The sequence below is a fragment of the Petromyzon marinus genome, chromosome 67 (assembly GCF_048934315.1).
Source record: "Petromyzon marinus isolate PM22_M1 ecotype Great Lakes invasive population chromosome 67, UKy_Petmar_22M1.pri1.0, whole genome shotgun sequence".
Classification (NCBI taxonomy): domain Eukaryota; kingdom Metazoa; phylum Chordata; class Hyperoartia; order Petromyzontiformes; family Petromyzontidae; genus Petromyzon; species Petromyzon marinus.
Genome location: NC_133733.1, coordinates 982,892 through 996,866, shown reverse-complemented (window position 1 = coordinate 996,866; position 13,975 = coordinate 982,892). Strand labels below are relative to the sequence as shown.

Sequence of the window (13,975 nt, the reverse complement as noted above, 5' to 3'; positions counted from 1 at the left end):
CGTTAATATTATTCAAAAATGTGTTTTTTTTTGGTATAAAATGTTGTCGTCAAAAACCCAAAACGCACCCAACTAGTTCGGGGCCGTCCATAAATGACGTCACACCTAGGGGGGGGGGTGGGGTCAGACATTTGTGACGATGTGTGACGATGGTGGGGGGTTGAGAAATGTGACGTCACATCAAAATGCGCAACTTTATAAATAAATATAAACAACACGTTCTACTTAATTAAACAGACTTTGTAATAAATGTTTTCTCCTACATTAGAATGCAGCTCCATATTAAATACGCAACTACAATGACAATAGTTGAAAGCGATTTGTCGCATGTTTTATGGTTTTGGGGGGGTGGGCGGAGCTGTGACGTCATATTTGAGAGGGGGGTCTGTGACGTCATGTGACGAGGGGGGGTTAAAAAAACGTCAAATCGCGTGACGTCATTTACGGACGGCCCCTTACCAAGTAACTGTCGTAGTCGTGGGTCTAACTCGCAAGCGGTTCTTGCTGGACAGTTCTTGCTTACACCACGAAGCTCCACCGATTGGCTGGGTGGTGGCGGGTTTCACGACACACTTAAACTCACACCGTGTAACCCAGAGCAAACTTTTACCATGGAGTAAAGATTCTGCGCTTCATACCCAAGCACACGTGCACTTGTGCCCCGACTGTACACCACCACGTGCGTGTATTTATCAGCAATACCCGGAGTTCAAATAACTTTAATCAAGCTCCATATGTACAAGGGAAATTTGTGAATGTGTGTCCGTTCGAACTGTTTAGCATTACTTCCCAACATGCAACAAACCTTAAATGTGGCACGTGGGTAGCTTCCAGACTGTACACAATGCACGAAGTACAAAAATAGACTTTTGTATTTGGGGTAAGGGCAATGAATTTATTTTGCACGGCGAGTGGTGACGTCACGTCTGTGATGTCACTTGCATGCGGCAACGTCACGCAGTGTGCCTGACGTCACGCATCCCCTCCCCCCCCCACTCCACGAATTAATCAAAGACAAAAATCCAAGTCTCGGGCAAAGCCGGGTTAAAGCTCGTACTCAATAAATTTATTTAAAACTTTTGAGTATTTCGCAGCAGCCCTGTACACTTTAAAACGTGTTCCTTTATTTCCTAAGGGGCGAAGGGGCGCGTGGGCGAGTGGCTGGTTGGATGAGTTGGTGACCACCAAATGGATGAATGGGTGAAGGGGTGGGTTCGTGGACAAGGGGATGAGCAGGTGGGAGAGTGGAGTGGGTGGGAGAGTGGACGAGTGGGTGGGAGAGTGGACGAGTGGGTGGGCAGGTGGACGAGCGAGTGGACGAGCCGTCAAGGCCGTGTAGTCATGTGGTGGTTGTGCCCGGTGTGTCCGCGTGCGTGCGATGGTGCTGAGTAGACACCCCAGTCGGGCCCAGCTTTAGTGGGTGTCACCTTTATTGATAGTCGAGCTCGCAGCAGCAGCGACCCACACGTGCAGGTCGTCACAGAGCGTCGCAATGAGAGAAATAAATAAACCGTAGGGCTTCACACAGCGGCAGTCCATGACAGGTTATTTTATTTTTTACATTTCATCAGCCAACACAGGCTCCCTCCCCCCCCGCCCCCCTTAGTGATAAGCGGCAGTCTCCATCACCTCCATCGGCGGCGCCGCCATCGTTGTCGGCATCACCGCCCGTGTCGTCATCACCACCGGCGTCACCTCCTGCCGAGTAACGACACAAAGCCCAAACTTGGTCAGCGCCGCCACCCTCACACCTACTGCCGATCCGCCGGGAGGTAGCCGCCTCTCCCAAACCACACCCCCACGGGTCACCCCGGGGTCACCTCGGGGTCACGAGGCGTGGCACTGTGGTCAGTGTAACTATGACAAAGTGGCATCATGGGAGGGCGCCATTTGACCGTGACGGCCCACGCCCACCTAGCGACTCTGGGTTATCATCATCCCACACCGCCATCGCCCCCCACCCCGCACGCTCATCCATCAAACTGCTTTGTGTTTAGTTTGTAGTCCCCCCCCCCCCCGCACCCTTACCATTAGCGCGGTTTGGCTACGCACCGTGCAACACAAGTTCAACGTGCACTGCGCGTACAAAATGGATCCCGCTTTTGCCAGCATCAAAATCAGAATAGGTTTTTACCCTTTCTGGCAATAAAAGCAGGGGTTGTGTTAAGACGTTCTCACACCCAACAACACATTATGGTCTCGCGCGTGATCACGACAGACTCTGCTTCACCCCCTACGTTATATTATTATTTGTTACAACGCCGCGTTTCCATCACACGTGTTCAACCACCACCACCGCGTTAAGCGACCGCGCATAGCCGCAGACACCCTGCCACAGAGCCACCACCATCACTCACCGTGGCACCACGCGGCAAGCGGTGATTGGAGTCGTGTAGCCGGTAGAGCTTCACCCGTCAGGGTTGTCCACGAGCACCGGAACCCATCGCCGCCTCTTGCTGCTGCTGCACTCACGCCGCACAGACGCCAGTTGGCGTTGTAGCCGCCACCACGCCACCACCACCACAGCTGTCTGTACAGAGCGGCGATGTTGAGTTGACACAGCTGTTTGTACAGAGCGGCGATGTTGATGACACACCACTGTCTGTACAGAGCGGCGATGTTGATTACACACAGCTGTCTGTACAGAGCGGCGATGTTGAGTTGATGACACAGCTGTCCGTACAGAGCGGCGATGTTGATTACACACAGCTGTCTGTACAGAGCGGCGATGTTGAGTTGATTACACACAGCTGTCTGTACAGAGCGGCGATGTTGATGACACACCGCTGTCTGTACAGAGCGGCGATGTTGATCACACACCGCACCGGGTTATTTATTTGAGGCCGAGTCGACCTAGGGAAGGGCCAAAGGGGACCGGGTTCAGATAACCGCCACCGGTGTTGGTTGCCGTGGGCGGGAATCAAAACTCGCCGGGTTAGCGTGCTGCGCCTCACCACTAGATCACCGTGCTCCCCACACGCTCGCACACACAGAGACCCACTCCCCACACCACGCTCCCCCCCCACAGGGTCCAAGGGGCCTCTCCCTCCTCCTCCTCATCGTCGTCAGAGCTGAGCATCGTCACCGTCACTCGGAAGCAGAACTGGTCATCGTTGTTCTCATCACTCGACGCTAGCGGGGAGAGTGGTGGGGTGAGCGGCGGAGGTCGGCACCCCGCCATCAACCCCACCCATGGCTGGGACAGGTCGTCCCCCCCCCCCCCCCCACTACATCGACTGGCGTGGTGAAGTACGGCTAAGCAGGCGCCGCACGTCCCACGCTACGCAGACCTCGCGTCCAGCAGCGGAGCGAGCACGGCCGTCAACTCACCTCGGGGGGACCCCGCAGATCCTCCACGTCGCCGCCACGCGGAGACGGAGCCACCTGCGGAGGAGACGCGGAGAAGCAAATCTGAGCAACGCGGAGCAGAGGAGCGGAACGCGCACACACAGACACGCAGACACACACACACGCAGACACACACAAAAAAAACAAAGATCCCCCGTATAGCCTGAACAGACTGTAGGGGCAAGTGCTGTTAGCGAGACACACACACACGCGCACACACACACGCAGACTCCAGACTCCAACACGGAAACACAACGTCAAGCGCCTCTCACGTCAACATGAAAACCTGACCACCCAACAGCATCCACTCGCGACAGCCCTACACACCACACCCCCTACCTGCTACAGCCCTAGACACCACACCCCCTACACACTACAGTACTATAACCCTACCCCTCTACACCCCTACCTGCTACAGTACTACACACTACCCCACTACACACTACAGTACTACACACTACAGAACTATACCCTACCCCACTACACCCCTACAGTACTATACCCTACCCCACTACACCCCTACAGTACTATACCCTACCCCACTACACCCCTACACACTACAGTACTACACCCTACCCCACTACACCCCTACCTGCTACAGCCCTATACCCTACCCCACTACACCCCTACCCCCAGTAACAGGCACGGCGTGACGGCTCAGATCTCCAAGGTAACGACATTTCCTCAGCAATTAAATCGGAAAAGCAGCGTCACAATCATCACGAGTGCCGTCACACACACGGTGCCTCACTCACTCCACCCCGCTCCACCTCCTCACCTGGCTCCACCCTCACTCCACCCTCCACACTGCCTCACCTCATTCCACCCTCCCCTCGCTCCACCCTGCACCCTCACCGCACGCCAACCTTCCTCCTCACCGTCACCCCGCTTCACCATTCCCTCCCTCACCTCGGTGTCAACGAGCCGGTGGCAGAGCCGGTCAAGTTCCGGACGTCAACCACCACCACCACCGCCTTGTCCCCATCGGCACCGCCAGTCCCTGCACGGTGTCCGGCGCCAGGTCACCCTACACACCACGCCACGCGTACCGTTACAGACGAGTCCACGCGGTGGGGACTGGCAGTGCAGGCCGATTGACTACACGCTGGCAACGCGGTGTACACACACACACCACCTAAACCTCGGCCTAACACACACAACTCACTCACCACACACCTCACTTGGCCTAACGCACACCCCACTCCCCCCACGCTCCCCCTCGGCCCCACAGGGCCTCTCCCTCCTCATCGACGTCGTCAGAGCTGATCATCGTCACTGTCACTCGGTAGCAGAACTGGTCATCTTGTTCTCATCACTCGACGCTAGCGGAGGAGGAGTAGGGGGGGGGGAGCTGCGAGGGAGCCAGCGAGTGGCGGGACAGCGGTCGGCACCCCGCCATCAACCCACGGCTAGTCCCCGTGGGAAGGGACACATCCTCCTTCACCGATCGGGGTGAAGTATGGCTAACCAAGCGCCACGTCTTACGTAACGTGGACCCCTCGCAACCAGCAGCGGAGCGAGCACGGCCGTGGGCTCACCTCCGGGGGAATCTGCGGCTCCCTCCTCCTCGTCACCGCCACCACCGCCGTGTGGAGACGGAGCCACCTGTGGGGACAACGCAGAGCGGTGGATCTGAGCAACACGGAGCGGAGCATGGACAGACACCAACATCCCTCGTGCCAACACGAAAACCAGACCAGCAAACCCCTCTCAATGCTACAGCCCTACACACTACAGTACTATACCCTACCCACTACAGTACTATACCCTACCCCACTACACACTACAGTACTATACCCTACCCCACCACACACTACAGTACTATACCCTACCCCACCACACACTACAGTACTATACCCCACCACAGTACTATACCCTACCCCACTACACACTACAGTACTATACCCTACCCCACCACACACTACAGTACTATACCCCACCACAGTACTATACCCTACCCCACTACACACTACAGTACTATACCCTACCCCACCACACACTACAGTACTATACCCCACCACAGTACTATACCCTACCCCACTACACCCCTACCTGCAACAGCCCTACACACTACAGTACTACACACTACCCCACTACACACTACAATACTACACACTACCCCACTACAGTACTATACCCTACCTCACTACACACTACAGTACTATAACCTACCCCACTATACCCCTACACACTACAGTAGTATACACTACCCCACTACAGTACTACACACTACCACACTACACCCCTACACACTACAGTACTACACACTACCCCACTACACCCCTACCTGCTACAGCCCTACACACTACAGTACTACACACTACCCCACTACAGCCCTACACACTACCGTACTACACACTACCCCACTACACCCCTACACACTACAGTACTACACACTACAGTACTACACACTACCACACTACACCCCTACACACTACAGTACTACACACTACCCCACTACACCCCTACCTGCTACAGCCCTACACACTACAGTACTACACACTACCCCACTACAGTACTACACACTACCCCACTACAGCCCTACACACTACAGTACTACACACTACCCCACTACAGCCCTACACACTACAGTACTACACACTACCCCACTACAGCCCTACACACTACAGTACTACACACTACCCCACTACAGCCCTACACACTACAGTACTACACACTACCCCACTACACACTACAGTACTACACACTACCCCACTACAGTACTACACACTACCACACTACACCCCTACACACTACAGCACTACACACTACCCCACTACACCCCTACCTGCTACAGCCCTACACACTACTACACACTACCCCACTACACCCCTACACACTACACACTACCACACTACACCCCTACACACTACAGTACTACACCCCTACACACTACAGTACTATACACTACAGTACTACACCCCTACACACTACAGTACTACACACTACAGTACTATACCCTACCCCACTACCTGCTACACCCCTACACACTACAGTACTACACACTACCCCCCTACCTCCTACAGCCCTACACACTACAGTACTACACACTACCCCACTACAGCCCTACACACTAAAGTACTACACACTACACCCCTACACACTACAGTACTACACACTACCCCACTACAGTACTACACACTACCACACTACACCCCTACACACTACAGCACTACACACTACCCCACTACACCCCTACCTGCTACAGCCCTACACACTACAGTACCACACACTACCCCCACTACACCCCTACCTGCTACAGCCCTACACACTACAGTACTACACACTACCCCACTACACCCCTACCTGCTACAGCCCTACACACTACCCCACTACACCCCTACACACTACAGTACTACACACTACCACACTACAGTACTACACACTACCACACTACACCCCTACACACTACAGTACTATACACTACAGTACTACACCCCTACACACTACAGTACTACACACTACCCCCCTACCTCCTACAGCCCTACACACTACAGTACTACACACTACCCCACTACAGCCCTACACACTAAAGTACTACACACTACACCCCTACACACTACAGTACTACACACTACAGTACTACACACTACAGTACTACACACTACAGTACTACACACTACCCCCCTACCCCCTGTAACAGGCACGGAGTGACGGCTCAGATCTCCAAGGTAACGACATTTCCTCAGCAATTAAATCGGAAAAGCAGCGTCACAATCATCACGAGTGCCGTCACACACACGGTGCCTCACGGCAGGGCTCACTCCACCATCACCACGCTCCACCACTATCACCCAACTCCACCCTTCCTCACCCTCACCTTACCCCGGCGGCTTCCACCTTTCACGCCGCTCACCTCGGTGTCAGAGCCGGTGACAGAGCCGGTCAAGTTCCAGACGTCCACCGCCGCCGCCTCCTCGGCACCGCCAGTCCCTTCACGCTGGCCAGCGCCAGGTCACCCTACACGCCACGCGTGCCGTTACAGGCGAGTCCACGCAGCACAGGCAGATTGTCTACAGGCTGGCAATGCCGTTTACGTACACTCACTACTCGCACCGCGCTTAACACTCACTCGCTCACCCCCCCATCACGCTTCCCCTGGGCCTCACGGCACTTCTCCCTCACATCTCCTGTCCATCACCCTCCTCCCCGACGTCGTCAGAGCCGATCATCGTCACTGTCACTCGGTAGCAGAACTGGTCATCTTGTTCTCATCACTCGACGCTAGCGGAGGAGTGGGGGGGGGGGGAGCTGCGAGGGAGCCAGCGAGTGGCGGGACAGCGGTCGGCACCCCGCCATCAACCCACGGCTAGTCCCCGTGGGAAGGGACACATCCTCCTTCACCGACCGGCGTGGTGAAGTATGGCTAAGCAAACGCCACGTCCTAAGCAACGCGGACCTCTCGCAACCAGCAGCGGAGCGAGCACGGCCGTGGGCTCACCTCCGGGGGAATCTGCGGCTCCCTCCTCCTCGTCACCGCCACCACCGCCGTGTGGAGACGGAGCCACCTGTGGGGACAACGCAGAGCGGTGGATCTGAGCAACACGGAGCGGAGCAGCGGAGCATGGACAGACACCAACATCCCTCGTGCCAACACGAAAACCAGACCACCAAACACCTCAATGCCACAGCCCTACACACTACAGTACTATACCCTACCCCACTACACACTACAGTACTATACCCTACCCCACCCCTACACACTACAGTACTATACCCTACCACACCCCCTACACACTACAGTACTATACCCTACACACTACAGTACTATACCCTACACACTACAGTACTATACCCTACACACTACAGTACTATACCCTACCCCACTACACCCCTACCCCACTACACCCCTACATGCTACAGTACTATACCCTACCCCACTACACCCCTACCTGCTACAGTACTATACCCTACCCCACTACCTGCTACAGCCCTACACACTACAGTACTACACACTACCCCACTACACACTACAGTACTACACACTACCCCACTACAGTACTACACACTACCCCACTACACCCCTACCTGCTACAGCCCTACACACTACAGTACTACACACTACACCCCTACCCCCTGTAACGGGCACAGAGTGACGGCTCAGATCTCCAAGGTAACGACATTTCCTCAGCAATTAAATCGGAAAAGCAGCGTCACAATCATCACGAGTGCCGTCACACACACGGTGCCTCACTCACTCCACCATCACCACACTCCACCACTATCACCCAACTCCACCCTTCCTCACCCTCGCCTTACCCCGGCGGCTTCCACCTTTCACGCCACTCACCTCGGTGTCAAAGAGCCGGTGACAGAGCCGGTCAAATCCCAGACGTCCACCGCCGCCGCCTCCCCATCGGCACCGCCAGTCCCTTCACGCTGGCCAGCGCCAGGTCACCCTACACGCCACGCGTGCCGTTACAGGCGAGTCCACGCAGCACAGGCAGATTGTCTACAGGCTGGCAATGCCGTTTACGTACACTCACTACTCGCACCGCGCCTAACACTCACTCACTCACCCTCCCCCACCACGCTTCCCCTGGGCCTCACGGCACTTCTCCCTCACATCCTCCTGCCCATCACCCTCCTCCTCGACGTCGTCAGAGCCGATCATCGTCACTGTCACTCGGTAGCAGAACTGGTCATCTTGTTCTCATCACTCGACGCTAGCGGAGGAGGAGCAGCAGCACCTGGCGGTGGCCGTGAGGGAGCTAAACAAGCACCAGACCCTACGTGACGCTGGGGGGGGGACATTCATCCAGCAGCTGAGCGAGCACGGCCGTGGACTCTTCTACAGGAGGTCGTAGATTCGATCCCGACGATGCCTGTTGCTGTATATTTGGAGTCCGCGTCTCTCCGATCACGGTGGCTAGGAGATGTTAACTACCTCGCCAGGTATACAGGAGATCGTGGGTTCGATCCCCGGCCCTGACGATTGCCTGCTGCTGCTGGATATTTGAAGTTTGCGGTGTCTCGCGCGCGGATTTTCAGCCTCCACATTTCACGTTCGTAGTTATTTGACCACGATAACTTTCCGCGCGATGACGGACGGCCACTTTGTCGAGCTGCCTGTTACATTTGTGAAGGCTGCTGGGTCGTTGAAGTTTCCGTGACTGCAAGGATCCATATTCTCCGATTCTTTTGGTAAAGTTACGTAGGTGAAAAAATAAAATAGAAATCTCTCAACCCTGGCTCCCACCTCCCCCCTCTTACCCTATATAATCGCTCGTCACAAACAGCTCTTTGCCCACTACAGTTATTTATTTAGCTGCGTTTGTCCCCCCCTTATGACGGAAGCTCCCGTTGCTTCCGAAACGTCGTGATTTAATTTGTTTCAATTTGTTTTATTCACCTACGTGACTTAACCGAAATAACCACGAAGACTAAACGGCTGGGTTCGCTTCCTGCAAAGGGCCACACGGTAGCCCAGTGCCCACACCCCTACCTGGTAAATTAAACACGCGTCACTAAAAATAGCGGACAGCCAAACGATTTTTATTTTAACCGGGCGGAACAAAACGCGTCGAACTCCCGAGAACCGTCAACCCACCGCTGGATTAAGGGCTTAGAAAGGAGAACAAAAGGCTCCCCCCCACCCATAATTCATGTGCGCTTCTGCACGAGGGTCACTGCTCGAAACGTCGTCTCCATCGTCCATCATTACGCTGCGGTTACTCGACACGGGACCCCAACAACGGTCGCTGCGTTCCGTTACCAATCGGGAGGGGGGGGGGGTCGTATCCTGGGAGAAATCCGATAAGCCACGAAGCTCTTTCAACACAGGTGCCCAGTACGGGGCGCGCGTGGTCGCGAAGGTCACACGAGGTTTCACTCCAGCTGTGAAGAATATTAAGACTCTCGAAATATTAAAATAAGTCCACGGACGTACCACCACCACGTGGTCATTGCGACGACGACGTTTCGGGCAACGAACCTCTCGACGCGATCCGTGTTAATTGACGAGACCGTGCGTGCGGCCGCATAATTCCATTTAAACAATAATGGTTTTAGTTTTAACTTAAAAAATGTGTGTATTTAACAAGATGTACGGCCCCACCGAGCTGCTATGCAGCCGATTTCCACAAGCGGACCTGGCCATCACAAATGAAAGCTCAACAAAGTGGCGGATTCTCATCGTCATTGCCAAATAACTCTTAAAAACGCGTGATGTTGACTACATGTGGAGGGGTAAACTCCGGAGAGACGCAGACGCCAAATATACAGCAGCAGCAGGCATCGTCAGGGTCGGGATCGAACCCAGTATTAAATACACGGGTGTACATTATATTACGAGACGACGTTTCGGGCAATAGACCTGGTTCATAGCACATCGGCGCCCATAGTAACATTACCTCATACGCGACGTTAATCGAGCCGGTTAATCACGACGATGGGTCTCTTAAAACAGTCACAGCAAACTCGTGCCGCTTGCAAATCGCCGAACCTTCGATGGACAATTGTATGAAGCTAATAAAAAAATATATAAAACTATTAAAAGACGCGGTAATTATGAAGATTTTGAACAGATTTATGAGAACTTTTTTTTTTAAATCCGATTAAATCGCAAAACCGCGTCAAAGAACGCCGCGCGAACCTTACGGGGTAAGACGACAGAAAAACCAGCACGCGACGTTTCGGTGCATGGGCCTCCCTCACGAGCACGTGGCGCGAAGCGCTCAAACGCGGGACTCTCTCCTGCTGTAACAAATCGCTTCGACTTGGCCGAGGTAAACATCGGCGAGGGTTATCACAACGTTACCCGCGCAAACCCCCTCCCCCACTGCGCCCTTTCAAAGGCAAACAGCGTCCCCGCAAACAGCGATCCAAGCCATCAAAAAAAATCGCCGATTTCCTCCTAAACCTTACCCTGCGACGATCAATGGCCGCCGTCCTTGTCGTTCAACCGCGCTCCCGGTCCGCCTCTTCCTCCTCCATCGGGCCTTTCCAATCGAGCGGGAGGGTCTTGAGACCGAGCGAGAGGCTCCATCGCGTCGCGCGGCCTCTCCCCTTCGCGCCGCGCCGCAACTCGCCTCGCTCGGCCGCGCGGGCAGCGAGGATGGCGGCGGATGGCGACGAGGTGAGCGGGACAGCAGCAGACGACGCCGCCGGAGTGAGAAAGAGACGGAGGTGAGGGGCGGGGCCGCTATTTAAGGGCGGAGGAGCTGCGATGAGGGGGCGGGGCCGCTATTTAAGGGCAGAGGGGCTACCATTAGCGGGAGGGTTGATATTTGAGGGAGGGGCTAGTACAAGGGGCGGAGCCTGATCGGTGACGTCACCGCGCGCGCGTGTGATGCGTGAGAGGGGCCGTCCATAAATGACGTCACGCAACTAGGGCGGGGGGGGGCAGACATTTGTGACGATATGTGACGAGTGGGGGAGGGTTGAGATATGTGACGTCACATCAAATTGCGCAACTTTAAATATAGAATTGTTATAACACTAATTTTGATTAATTTTCATTATTAACTATTTGATTATTTAAATTTACTAAGGTCATCTTTTATTTATTCCATGAAGGAGCATTTTGCTTCTCCGTGGGAGAATGGAGACGTATACATTTTGAACGTTTTTTTAATGATTGTTATTAAACATTTTTATTTAATGATTCTACCAGGGCTTTTCATTCTGTGGAATGAATGTGTTTGTTATAATTGTACTCTCCATTTTGCTTCGTTCTACTACGAAGTTTCATGTATTTTTTATAGTTATAATTACTTTTAATATTTTATAATTATATAATTTCAATATAATATTCTGAACATCTGCAGTTTTAGTTAGACGTTGAATATTTTCAAGTGAATTTTGTGCTAAATGTAAGCTTTCCAACGCTTCCTTTTTAATAAATGTTTTCTCCTACATCACAGTGCAGCGCCACATTAAATACACTACAATGACAATAGTCACTGCAGTGCGATTTGAAGCATGTTTTATTTTCAAAATGGAAATATGGTTTGGGGGGGGGGGGCAGAGCTTTGTGACGTCATATTTGAGGGGGGGGGGTCTGACTTTTGGTGACGCCGTGTGACGAGGGGGGGGGGATAAAAAATCGCCCAAAATCGCGTGACGTCATTTATGGGTGGCCCCAAACCAACCCCTCGTCCGTGTCGTGGGAGGTGCTAACAGGTACAATACAGAAGTGCCGGACAGGGCGAAGTATGGTGGGCGGTCCGACCAATAGCCATGAAGGCCTGCCTGGACTCACCTGCAAACGCGCTGGCCAACGGGGGCTCCGGTAAGCCACTTAGGCTAGGGGATTAACCCGGACATCATCCCGGGTGGATACCAAGTGGCCAACGGGGGCACTGGTAAGCCACTTAGGCTAGGGGAGTAAACCCGGACAACATCCCGGGTGGATACCAAGTGGCCAACGGGGGCTCCGGTAAGCCACTTAGGCTAGGGGAGTAAACCCGGACATCATCCCGGATGGACACCAAGTGGCCAACGGGGGCTCCGGTAAGCCACTTAGGCTAGGGGAGTAACCCGGTCAACATCCCGGGTGGATACCAAGTGGCCAACGGTGGCTCTGGTAAGCCACTTGGGCTAGGGGTGTAAACCCGGACATCATCCCGGGTGGATACGAAGTGGCCAACGGCCCACCCCGATGGGGCGTGCGAGCTGTGGTCCTGATGGCCAACAGCACATGGCGGAGGAGCAACTGGATGTCCAGCACCTTCCCATCGTCTTGGTTTCCTGCCTTGCCACTGGACCCAGGGTTGGCTCACGGCTAAGCCCCGTGAGGTAGCCTGGTGTACAACGGACACTGCATGCAAATTCCATCACGCACCGGCACTCTTCAGGAACTGTGCCGTCTCACCACCGCGCTACAAAGTCCTTGGGCGACTGGCAGGTGGCGAGGCCTATGCAGCGAGACGCTCCGAGTCACAACCCAGCACCAAGGCGGGGGCTATTAGAACGTCGTCACGCACTCGGATTAGGCAGGAGTGCATCCCGACAGCTGTGACTGAACAGCCCACAAGGATCCACTCTGCTCACCCCAAACGGGGGAAAGGGGCTATAAAAGGTGCCCTAAACAAAGTCTACCTAGCAACATCCTGTCTGGCTTACCGAGAGTAGCAGCAGCACCTGTGAAGGTAGACACAGACAAAGATCCCCCGTGTAGCCTCTAACAGACTGTAGGGGCAAGTGCTGTGAGTAGCGAGTAGCAGCAGCACCTGTGAAGGTAGACACAGACAAAGGCCCCCCGTGTAGCCTCTAACAGACTGTAGGGGCAAGTCCTGTTGATAGCGAGTAGCAGCAGCACCTATGAAGATAGACATAAAGATCCCCCGTGTAGTCTCTAACAGACTGTAGGGGCAAGTGCTGTGAGTAGCGAGTAGCAGCAGCACCTGTGAAGGTAGACACAAAGGTCCCCCGTGTAGCCTCTAACAGACTGTAGGGGCAAGTGCTGTTAGTAGCGAGTAGCAGCAGCACCTATGAAGGTAGACACAGACAAAGATCCCCCGTGTAGCCTCTAACAGACTGTCGGGGCAAGTGCTGTGAGTGCAGAGTAGCAGCACCTATGAAGGAAGACAAAGATCCCCCGTGTAGCCTCTAACAGACTGTCGGGGCAAGTGCTGTGAGTGCAGAGTAGCAAGCAGCACCTGTGACCGCTGGTACTGTGGCACGC

The 13,975-nt window shown here is 54.3% G+C and overlaps 1 long non-coding RNA gene across 5 annotated transcripts; it reads right to left on the bottom strand.

The window, feature by feature from the left end:
• Positions 1–1,044: 1,044 nt before the first annotated feature.
• Positions 1,045–11,484, bottom strand: LOC116956716 (uncharacterized). 5 transcript variants are annotated; one of them, XR_012930366.1, is made up of 9 exons: positions 11,215–11,484; positions 8,639–8,747; positions 7,790–7,856; positions 7,169–7,308; positions 4,887–4,953; positions 4,258–4,375; positions 3,331–3,384; positions 2,358–2,530; positions 1,045–1,698 (listed from the first exon to the last, which is right to left on the bottom strand). It is a non-coding gene; the product is annotated as an uncharacterized LOC116956716 (long non-coding RNA). The 5 variants fall into 5 exon arrangements; XR_012930365.1 differs by having other exon boundaries at positions 7,205–7,308; XR_012930368.1 differs by having other exon boundaries at positions 2,358–2,462; positions 7,205–7,308.
• Positions 11,485–13,975: the final 2,491 nt, after the last annotated feature.